At 43.9% G+C, this 12,146-nt stretch overlaps 1 protein-coding gene across 2 annotated transcripts in view; it reads right to left on the reverse strand.

Moving 5' to 3' along the window:
• ATXN7 (ataxin 7) overlaps positions 1 to 12,146 on the reverse strand; it is a 160,759-nt gene that overhangs the window by 117,474 nt on the left and 31,139 nt on the right. The gene's annotated exons all lie outside the window — the stretch shown is intronic.

Raw genomic sequence — 12,146 nt, forward strand, 5'->3', positions numbered from 1 at the left:
TCTTCACTGACTATACATCAAGGTCAAGTGGTAGGAAGACTGCTTTGCTCAACCTGTATTTTTATACACTCTAAATTGGTTGATAATCCAAATGTTTCTACAGCTTGAGACCTTAAGATACTATAAATTCTGAAAGTAGGTGACTGAAATTCCACACAATATTTTGAACACTCATTATTTTCTTTATTGGCTTTTAAGTTATTCCTGGACCATATCCTTTCCCTTTCCCTTTTTAATATGGTTTCAGGGGTGGGCATTTCGCCTGGTGGTAGACACACCAGATGAGATCCACCTGTCCCCTATCAGAGTGCCTGGGTTGAATACTAGGCTCTGGCTCCTGATTCAAGCATCCTGCTAATGCAGACCCTGGGGGAGGGGGCAGCAGTAATGGCTCATATAACTGCATCATTGCCACACATGTGAGAAAGTGCAATGCATTCTGACTCCCAGCTCAGCCAGGCCCAGTCTTGGCCACTGTAGGTATTTGGGAGTTAAGCAGGAGATGGGACCACTCACACTTTCTCATTCTTTCATTCTCTCATATTCTCTCTCTCCCTCTCTCCACCTGAATGTCTTTCTTTCTCTACCTCTCAAAAAAAAAAAAAAAAAAAAAGGGTGGGGGGGTGGGGGAGCAGTGCTGTGGCACAGCAGGTGAAACTGCCACCTGCAGTGCTGGCATCCCATGTAGTCACAGGTTCCATTCAAGTCTAGGCTGTTCCACTTCCAATCCAGCTCTCTGCTATGGATTGGGAAAGCAGTGGAAGATGGCCCAAGTCCTTCGGCCCCTACACCCATGTGGGAGACTTGGAAGAAGCTCCAGGCTTCTTTCTTCAGATTGCCTCAGCTCCGGCCATTGTGGTCATCTGGGGAGTGAACCTGCAGATGAAAGACCTCTCTCTCTCTCTCTCTCTCTCTCTCTCTCTCTCTGCCTCTCTAACTCTACCTTTGAAATAATATAAATAAATCTTAAAAAAAAAAAATGGGCAAAGGACTTGGACGTTTAAAAACAACAACAACAAAAACCAAAACCACAAACAAAATAGTCTGTTTATTTACACACAAAATGCTACTCAATAATTCTTAAAATAATTACTAAAATCTTTTTAGGCAGATGTTTCTCTTTTCCATACTTCTAACCCCTTCCTGGTCTCCCATCTTTTTAAAAATTTCTCTGATTTCCATTTTAGTGTTCGTTTTCTGCCTCACTTCCAATGAAAGCCACTATCTTGCCTAACATGTCCATCCTGAGCCTAAATTCATTTCTTTACAACCTAAACATTTTACAGCTATGCAAAATCACTCATAGTAAGCTACAAATTACTATGACTGACACGATCAGTAGTAAAGATGTTATGTTCACTATCTCTGATAGTGATGCCTTCAGAATAGACAGGAAGCAGCGGTGCAACACCGGCATGAGGATAGACTGTGCCTGTTCTTATTTCACTAGGTCAGGACACTTTTTCAGTTTTCCATCAGGACACTCCAGCTGTTTCTCCAAAGTACCCAAGGAAGTCATCAGATTTGGGGTACTATGAAATCTCCCCAAGGCAGTTCTGGCTTTAAAAGAATTCACCCTGTACCAGCCTGCATGCCTTAAAAAATGCTTTTCAGGAAATGCTATTCTTGGGGGAAAACGGTATGACAGTTACTAAAAATAAGCATTTAAAAACAGTAATTTCTTTACTCAGAAAAGGGGTCAGGAGTTTTTCTTTTTCTTTTTTTCTTTCCTTTTTTTTTTTTTAACTGATCATCCCAGTTTTAATCAAGACACATTGGGAGTTTTTCTTTAGTAAGAAAAAAATATCTATTGGATGCTTGTACATATTCTCTTTGATCGTCACAACAACCTTGTATTCAAAAGAGCCATTATGATCTCTATAAGTAAGGAAACAGACTGAGCGAGGCCATAATCTGCTCAAGATTACCCTGCAAATCAGTGTTTTGAAATAGGAACTAGACTCTGGGCCTTAGACGCCCATCAGTTCCCTTTACAGTACACCAAACTGCCTAAACAGCAACTTCACTTTGTTTTGTGAAAAGAAATAGTTTAAAAAATAGACTGGGGAAATTTTTTGAAAACTGTAAAATGCGATACCTTTAATTCATTCATCACATACAATATCACAAGTATTCGATATGTATCATCTTTTTTAAGTTTCTCTTCAAAGGATGGCCAGTTAGAGGTAAGAAGAGGGGAAGGAAATAAGAATACATAACTGGAATGTTCTCCAAAGCCCTAAAAAGCATAAATCTGATTTAGTTAATTTTTTTAAGAGGGAAAGAGAATAAGATTATAGAAGACATTTTCTCTTACGAAGCTGCCTAGTCCATGGTGACCCTGTTTTTTTTTTTTCCTAAGCACTGTGTAATTCTCAACCCCACGCCAAGTCGTATTTGTACTATGGGGTTCCAAACTCTTCTCCTGCTTTGACCAAAGCTGGCCACAAGACCAGTCTGAGACTTTTAATTTGTTCTCCCTGGAACCAAAAACTGTGAGGAAGAAGGTCTAGTTTGGTATAGGCAGCAACATACCACAACACACTCCCAGTCTATAGAAAAATACCAGTCAGTGGAGAGAAAACAGTAAAGGAACATGCCACTCAGATTGAATCTGACCCAAGAAGCCACAGAGCCCAGAGGAGAGTGAAAAACTCTGCCTGGGTGGCACATGGGCTTTCCTGTCCTGAGTCTAGTCCCCTAGAGACCAAAGCCAAGATTCTAAGAAAACCTGGACCTCAGGAGTAAAGGGTTCCCCTGTTTATGAGCTTCATGTATTTTGAACTGATTTCAGATAACTTCAACAAAAATAAACTTACCCAAGACAGTGAAAAAAATCTGTATTAAGAAACAAAAAGGCAAGGGTCAGCATTGTGGTGTAGCAGGTTAAGCTGCTGCCTACAATGTTAGCATCTCACGTAGGTGCCATTTCGTGTCCTGGCTGCTCCACTTCTGATCTAGCTCTCTGCTAATGGCCTGGAAAAAGCAGTGGACGATGGCCCAAGTACTTGGGCTCCTGTACCCATGTAGGAGACCTGGAAGAAGCTCCTGGCTCCAGTTTTCACCTGGCCCAGCCCTGGCTGTTGAGGCCATTTGGGGAGTGAACTAGTAGATGTCAGATCTTTCTGTCTATGTCTCTCCCTCTCTCTGTGTAACTCTGACTTTCAAATAAATAAGTAAAATTTTTTAAAGGGGGGAGGCAGATATCACCAGAATTCATTATAAAAGCAGACACTGCAGAATGTCCAGAGTTCAAAAACATGCACACCTTCATTTTAAACAGGGAAGAGAACACACTTACAAGTACATTGGCAGTGTTATATTGATCGTTACAGAGAAAATGGTGTAACTTTTTTTTAAAATAAAGGTTTCTTTGTTTAGAAGGCAGAATGACAGAAAATGAGGGAAAAGCAAAGAGAAAAAGAGATCTTACTTCAGGTGGTTCACTCCCCAAATGTCGACAAGAGCTACGGCTGGTTGAAGCCAGCAGTCAGGCACCATAAGTGTCTCAAAGAGCAGGCAGGGACCCAGGTACTTGGGCTATCATCTGCTGCCTCCCAGCTGCCAGCAAGCGGCTGGATTGGAAACGGTCATCAGCACTTGAACCAGACACTCTGATATGGGATGCAGTTGTCCTAAGCATGGCTCCATCTGCTGCACCACAACGCCAGCCCCTAGGAGTAACATTTCTATGTCTTTTTATGACTCTGAGAGCCCGTTGCAATTTCAGAAATAATCTGGATTACCTCTTGTTATCTAATGAACTCTATTAAAATGAAGCAAAAACCTACTAAGACAAAAAAAATAGTAAACCAAGTCAGTCTATTTTTGAAGTATAACAGTATAAACTTTCTTTTTATCTCTTACTTCCTTAATCTCAAGGCAAACCACCAAGCGTCAATTTGAGATTGGCACCCTAAATACTTGGGGAAGGCATGCAAGGGCAGAGAAACAGAGAAGTGGGTCCTATCAGGAAGACAAACCCAGAAGTATTGGCTGGCAAAATATACTACATCTTGAAGCCTAACTACAATGAAAATACTGAAAATGAAGAGAGGTTTACTCCTGCTGATTCTTTATTTAATAAAAACATGGTGAGAATGTGCTCTCTGCCAAGGGCTATGCCTGCCATTAGAACCTGCAGCATGTTCAACTGAGCCACGTAACTCCCAGGTTATGCAATTTTCCCTCCACCCTTTGACACTCACTGCAAACAGAAAGTCCACAGATCTAAAATACTCAACTTTTTTGTTTATCTTCCATAGAGATCTTGGGGGAAAAAAAATAAATTTGTTGCTAATACTTAAAAGGCAGAAAGAGTCTCATAAAATTTTGAATTCCTGGTTTCTCTTAGAAAGTCTACAAATCTGGTCACAGGGACCAGTTCCCCTGCAGAAATAACCAGCTGCTTCTGTGTCCCGAGCTGCCTCTTCTCACCGGGCATGTACCTTCCAAAGAACCAAGGTGTCTCCAGGAGACACTCACACTCACACTCACAACCTGAGCCTATACTGTTTTCCTAAGTCTTTTCTCCCAAAGTTTAAAAGTAGGTTATAAAAATTTGAAAAGCATGTTTTATGTTGACTGCAAGGATACTTTCCAGAAATATGAATTAACATGATATCTAGCAGCTCTCTTCCCAATCCAGTTCCACCTTGCTTTCCCGCTGACAAGCTTTTCCCCAACAAAGCAAACTGCACAATAAAACCCTGCACCCTACACATCCTATCTTCTCAGTGGTGCTACTGAGCACCACCCTGTTAATGAAGGTCAGCCATAGTTTCTGTAGTGACTGCTCTCAGTGTCATTTCACTGAGCACCAAGTAGTGTCTGAACACACTCTGATGGAGCAGAAGCCAAGGTCAGGCCGACGCCGCGGCTCACTAGGCTAATCTTCCGCCTTGTGGCGCCGGCACACCGGGTTCTAGTCCCGGTCGGGGCACCGGATTCTGTCCCGGTTGCCCCTCTTCCAGGCCAGCTCTCTACTATGGCCCAGGAGTGCAGTGGAGGATGGCCCAAGTGCTTAGGCCCTGCACCCCATGGGAGACCAGGATAAGTACCTAGCTCCTGCCATCGAATCAGCATGGTGCGCCGGCCGTGGCTGCCATTGGAGGGTGAACCAACGGCAAAGGAAGACCTTTCTCTCTGTCTCTCTCTCTCTCACTGTCCACTCTGCCTGTCAAAAAAAAAAAAAAAAAAAAAAAAAAAAAAAAAAAAGAAAAGAAAAGAAGCCAAGGTCAATTACAAGGAAAGGTTCCAGAAACTCCAGCCTAAGTTTCAGGGGTTTATATCTCATCTCGGGGTTTTCCCAACCCTACAGGGAACTCCTCACATGAGGTCTTATTTTTAGAGAGCCTCTATTTCCAACAGCTTCTCCTATAAACACAACATTCAGTCCCCCTCCTCTCTATGGGAGATCTTGCAGGTGGGTTCCATGTAGCCTTCTGTCACTCCTTTGCCATTTCAGGATGCAGTCCTCCTATCTCAAGCTCTCATTAGAGAAAGCTCCTTTCTTTCCCAGGCCTCCACGAGGTAACTGGGTTCCCTTTGGTTTGAGCTGAGGGAGGTCAGCAAGGCATATCTTCCATCGACTGTGCCTACAGAACACTACTTCCCCACTAGGCTAAAAAAGAACTGAAAATATACTAAAATTCTTAGTAGTTCTCCAATCTGTCACTGTGCAAATCTTGTTCAAGTCAGATTTAAAGGCCGATTTACAACAGCCCATGACAAGAGTAATAAAAGTACAAGCAGTAGCTGACATTTACTGAGCACTTACTGTGTCCCCAGATTTAATACACACTACCCCTTTCACATGTACTTTGTCATCACACTCAATCCTCGCCGGTCTATAGTGCAGCAACTTCTATTATGGCTCCTTTATCAAGAGTTGAGACTTGTGAGACAAAGCCAGTAACGGATAGGACTGAGGCAGCTGCACACCAGAGTTGAGCTCAAAAACCATTCCCTCCACTGCCACACCCTACAACAGTTCTTGCCTCTGTTCGTCCATACCTGTTGTTCCTATGCCTTGTACTCCTTTCTTCTGACCTGCCAAGTAATTCATATTCAGTCTTTTTTTTTTTTTGGACAGGCAGAGTGGACAGTGAGAGAAAGACACAGAGAAAGGTCTTCCTTTTGCTGTTGGTTCACCCTCCAATGGCCGCCGCGGCCGGCGCGCTATGGCTGGCACACCGCACTGATCCAATGGCAGGAGCCAGGTACTTCTCCTGGTCTCCCATGGGGTGCAAGGCCTAAGCACTTGGGCCATCCTCCACTGCACTCCCTGGCCACAGCAGAGAGATGGCCTGGAAGAGGGGCAACTGGGACAGAATCCGGCGCCCCAACCGGGACTAGAACCCGGTGTGCCGGCGCCGCAAGGCGGAGGATTAGCCTAGTGAGCCGCGGCGCCGGCCATATCCAGTCTTGAAAACCTAGCTCAAGGTCCGGCACTGTGGCTTAGTGGGTAAAGCCATTACCTTGGGGCCAGTGCTGTGGCGTAGCAGGTAAAGCTGCCACGTGCAGTGCAGGCATCCCATATGAGCGCTGGTTCAAGTTCCAGCTGCTCTGCTTCCGATTCAGCTCTCTGCTATTGCCTGGGAAAGCAGTGGAAGATGGCCCAAGTCCTTGGGCCCATGCACCCACCCACATGGAAGACCTGGAAGAAGCCCCTGGCTCCTGGCTTTGGATCAGCTCGGCTCAGCTCCGGCCATTGCGGCCATCTGGGAAGTGAGCCAGTGGATGGAAGATCTCTCTCTCTCTGCCTCTGCCTTTCTGCCTTTCAAATTAAAAAAATAAATCTTTAAAAAAACAAAAAAAGAAAATCTAGCTCAGATGAAGTCTCATTCTCATATTACCTACCACCCTGAGTAGCATTCTAGGGAGCAGGGGCTAAAACATTCCATCATTCTATCCCCAAGGCCTAATATGGGGTTAATTAATGCCTGCTGAACTGAACTGGATTCCACTGAACCACAACCACCCACTCTGAAAGCCAGCTACCAATTCAGGTTAGTGTGTGCCTGCGATGTTCTTGCCTTGCTGAGGACTTCAAATTATGAAGGAGCAATCCACTACTGGGTATATACCCAAAAGACATGAACATGTTCTATCCAAGAAATATCTGTACTGCCATGTCTATGGCAGCACTGTTTATAACAGCCAAAATTTGCAATCAACCATGGTGTCCATCATCAGACAAATGGATAAAGAAACTGTGGTATATATACATAATGGAATATTAGCCCCCCCCCCCCAAAAAAAGAGAGAGAATGAAATTCTACCATTTGCAGCAAAGCAGACACAACTGGAGAACATTATATTGAGTGAAATAAGCTGAACATAGAAAGACAAATATCACATGTTCTCCCTTATATGTGGGAGATAATTTTTTTAAAAAAGAAACGAGGAAAGGCTTGTATGAATTAGTACACTGCAAATCTAATTTTCTGAAATTTTTGCTTTATACCTTTGTCAAACCAGTGGTTAAGAATGTTACACTACTATAGTTCTAATGATCTATGATTATTTTAAAATGTACTGCATATGGGTGAAATGGTCATTTTTCCACTCAATTATTGTTTATAGATGTTGTCTATATTCCCACTAAACTAAGGTCTGTTTTTCACTTGTTAAAGTTCTTATTTGGTGAAGTATTAGGCCATTTTACGTAGATTTAAAGTATGTTATCTCAAAAACTAAAAAAAGAAAGGGAGAAGACAAAAGGGTGGGAGGAAGAAAGCGAGGGAGGGAGGAAAGGAATGTCATTATGTCCTTTGGATTGCATCTATAAACCATACTGAAACTGTTAAAAACTAATTAAAGAATAAAAAAAAGACACTGGTGAGCCAAACCAAGAAGAAAAAAAACAAAATTCTATTAGAAAGCAGAAAAACAAAAACAAATTACACTGGAGCAAAAAGCTGCTCTGGCATTTGCCCTCCCTCTTCCCAGCTGAATTCAACCACAAATATGGAGGAAGGAGATGGGATGAGAGGCAAGTTAAAAGTCCAGCACCTTTAACCTGGGGGGGGGGGGTGGTCCTGTGGGCTTGACTAGAGGAGGGAGGCCTGTGTGACAGGGGGTTTCTCCCCCAGGATTCTGGTAGGTGGACACTAATTTCCTGCTATTACTGACTTAGAGGTACATAATTCTAAAATGCATATAAATACTTTCAGCCAAATAATTCTTTGCTAGTCTCAGATGGTCCCCTTTAGGAAAGATGTTAAATAAAGGAATAACTAATAAGCATTTCACTGAGGCCACACTTATTAACACTACCAGTAACAACTTCCACTGTTTACTATCAACCAGACCCTGTGTTAAGCTTTTAACATGCTCTGTCTTGTTTAATTTGCACCACAGCCCTATGAAGAACACTTGTAAGTGAAGAAATGTAGATCCTCAGCAGATAAATGGTTTACACAAGTTCACTGCCAAATAGCTCACAGTGCAGGCAATGGCTAGCAGGAAAATGTATAATTTTTATTAATAATCTTTACAAAGGTTTGTCATTCTTCCACCCTCTTTCAATTATTATTTCTCAAAGAAGGTGAAGAAACATAGAACAAGCCAGCGCCATGGCTCAATAGGCTAATCCTCTGCCTTGCAGCACCGGCACACCGGGTTCTAGTCCCGGTTGGGGCGCCGGATTCTATCCCGGTTGCTCCTCTTCCTGCCCAGCTCTCTGCTGTGGCCAGGGAGTGCAGTGGAGGATGGCCCAAGTGCTTGGGCCCTGCACCCGCATGGGAGACCAAGGGAAGCACCTGGCTCTTGGCTTCAGATCAGCGCGGTGCGCCGGCCACAGCACGCCACCGGAGCAGCCATTGCTGGGGTGAACCAAATGAAAAGGAAGACCTTTGTCTCTTTCTCTCTCACTGTCCACTCTGCCTGTCAAAAAAAAAAAATTAAAAAAATTAAAAAAAGAAACATAGAACAAATTTCTGTTTCTTCTCTGAAAGATCTAGGACAAAGTCTTCCTCTAAAGAGGATAGACAAAGTCTCTCTTCCTGAGATAGACATTCTCTCTTCCTGAGCACACAGTTTGATGAAATACCCCAATTTTCACTGCAGGAAGGTATAGCTATGTGACTTATTCCTAAAATGTGAACAGAATGGTTGGGTGCTATTGTGACGCTCTGCCTATAGAGACTTTTCTGGTTTGATCCTCAGTCTCTCATACCCTCTGCTGGTCAAATGAATAGGGATGCAAGCACCTGGCTGAGCCAAGAACTGCACTCCTGAATGACTGGGGAAAGCAAGACTCTCCTTGCCAACCCACACTGAGCTGTGGCTTGCAGGAGAAATAAGCACGTACTGCGTTAAGCCGTTAAGATTTGGGCAGCTATAGCAGAGTCATTATGAGGCCAGCCTTGTCTACGCTTTACAGGGGACAAAAACCAGGGGCCTGTGATCAATCATCCTCTCCTCTTCTGAACATTTATGGCACTAACAATCTTAAAGATATGTTACACATGTTCATAGGTAAGTGAAGCAGCTTTCACTGCTGGAGCTAGTAGTCCTCCAACTTGTAACTTATTTTCTTCATCTGGATAAAAAGCCAACAGGAAGGGATGGTGAGTCTTAAATCTCTGTTACAAATCACTTAACATATTGCCTCATGAATATACAAATTAATTGATATAGTTACATTCCATCACTCTATGTATAGATGTGGTATTGAGGCAATGGTCCTCTTACATATATCTGACCAAGGAAACTGGCTTGTTTGCTGTGAAGAGTTGCTAAGCAAGATGTTTATTTCAAATCTGTCACTTGGTGAGTATCATTAAAACAATTTTTCAATACTGCAACTACATGCATGAAGGTACATAAACACAGTAAATGGCATGCAGTCAACAGTTGACAAATGATCACTTCCCTTCTCCTCCACCCTATTAGCTACTTCCAGAGCAATCACACACTGTTTGAAGAAACAGGGCATCAAGAGAAAAATGTTTAGCTGGTAAGTAGAAGTTGACTTTAATAATAAAATACATTCTCTTAACTAGGAGAAAGACTGTCAAAAATATTAGGAGTCCAAACCAAATGAAAACCAATTTCCAGTTATAAGATTATCCTGTTCTGGGAGACTAGCCCTGTGGCGTAGTAGGCTAAACCTCTGCCTGTGGCACCAGTATCCCATATGGGCACTGGTTCGAGTCCCAGCTGCTCCGTTTCCAATCCAGCTCTCTGCTCTGGCCTGGGGAAGCAGTGTTAGAGCTTGGGCCTCTGCTACCCATGTGGGAGACCCGTAATAAGTTCCTGGCTTCACATTAGCCCAGCTCTGGTCATTGCGGCCATTTGGGGAGTGAACCAGGGGATGGAAGACCTCTCTCTGTCTCTCCCTCTCTAACTCTGCCTCTCAAATAAATAAATATTTAAAAAATGATTATCCTGCTCATAAAAATAAAACAGGAGACAACAGAAACTTGAAGAGCAAGCTGGTAGTGAAGAGTGACATGAGGAACTAAATTAAGTATAATGTATAAATATTTTGGGTGGAATTTGATACAAGTACAGCAGGATTACATAGTTATGTTGCCTGGACTGGTTTTTACATTTTTAAAATATTTCAACTGATTATCCTTTTGTACTAATTATAATATTTGCACATTAGTCAAAAATAAACATTTGAGATTTGGCCTCCTAAATCACACAAGTTTATTTTATAGCAAAAAATGTTTTCTAAGGAATGGTTTCTTTTAAAAAAAAATTTTGGAACAGGCACTGTGGCTCATTGAGGATAAGTACCGTCTTGGGACGCCCATATCCTATGTCAGAGTGCCTGCTGCAGTACTAAATACTCTGCTTTCCACCCAGCTTCCTGCTAATGCAGCTGGGAAAGCAGTGAATGATGGCTGTTCCATCATTTAACCCCTATTAAAGCCTAGTCCAGACCTGGTGAGTCCAGCCATATGGAGAGTCAATAAGTAGATGGTAGTTTTCTCTCTCTCTCTCTCTCTCTCTCTCTCTGTGTCACTTTGCTTTTCAGATAGATAGATAATACATTTTTAAGGAGCCCTCTCGGGGCTGGTGCTATGGCACACCAGTTTAAAGTAGGCTTCTCCTGGGGTTTGTGCTGTGGAATAGTAGGTAAAAGCCACTGCCTGTGGTGTGGCATTCCATATGGGCACCGGTTTGAGTCCCAGCTGCTCCACTTTGGATCTAGCTCCCTGCTAATGTGCCTGGGAAAGCAACAAAAGATGGCCTAAAGTGCATGGGCCCCTGTACCCAAGTGGGAGACCTGCAAGAAACTCCTGGTTCCTGGCCTCAGCCTGGCCCAGCCCAGGCTGTTGAGGCCATTTGGGGAGTGAAGCAGAGATGGAAACTCCCTAACTCTGCCTTTCAAATAAATAAACGGATTTAAAAAAAAGCCCTCTCTTAAAAAATTAAATTCTTGGGGCTGGCGCTATGGTGTAGTGGGTAAAGCCACTGCCTGCAGTGCTGGCATCCCAGATGGCTACTCCACTTTTTTTTTTTTTTTTTTTTTTTTTTTACAGGCAGAGTGGACAGTGAGAGAGAGAGACAGAGAGAAAGGTCTTCCTTTGCCGTTGGTTCACCCTCCAATGGCCGCCGCAGCCGGCGCGCTGTGGCCGGCGCACCGCGCTGATCCGATGGCAGGAGCCAGGAGCCAGGAGCCAGGTGCTTTTCCTGGTCTCCCATGGGGTGCAGGGCCCAAGCACCTGGGCCATCCTCCACTGCACTCCCTGGCCACAGCAGAGAGCTGGCCTGGAAGAGGGGCAACCGGGACAGAATCCGGCGCCCCAACCGGGACTAGAACCCAGTGTGCCGGCGCCGCTAGGCGGAGGATTAGCCTAGTGAGCCGCGGCGCCGGCACTACTCCACTTCTGATTTAGCTCTCTGCTGTGGCCTGGAAAAGCAGTGGAAGATAGCCCAAGTCCTTGGGCCCCTGCACCTGTGAGAAGCTCCTGGCTCCTGGCTTCAGATCAGCTCAGCTCTGGCCACTGCGTTCATCTGAGGAGTGAACCAGCAGATGGAAGACTTCCTTCCTTCCCTCCCTCCCTCCCTCCCTCCCTCTCTCTCTGCCTCTTGCTCTCTATAACTCTGCCTTTCAAACAACATAAGTAAACTTTTTTTTTTTTATTTACTTATGTATTTGAAAGGCAGAGTTACACAGAGAGACA

This window comes from Oryctolagus cuniculus, chromosome 10 (assembly GCF_051225735.1).
Source record: "Oryctolagus cuniculus isolate XC-2025 breed Fujian yellow rabbit chromosome 10, ASM5122573v1, whole genome shotgun sequence".
Lineage (NCBI taxonomy): Eukaryota > Metazoa > Chordata > Mammalia > Lagomorpha > Leporidae > Oryctolagus > Oryctolagus cuniculus.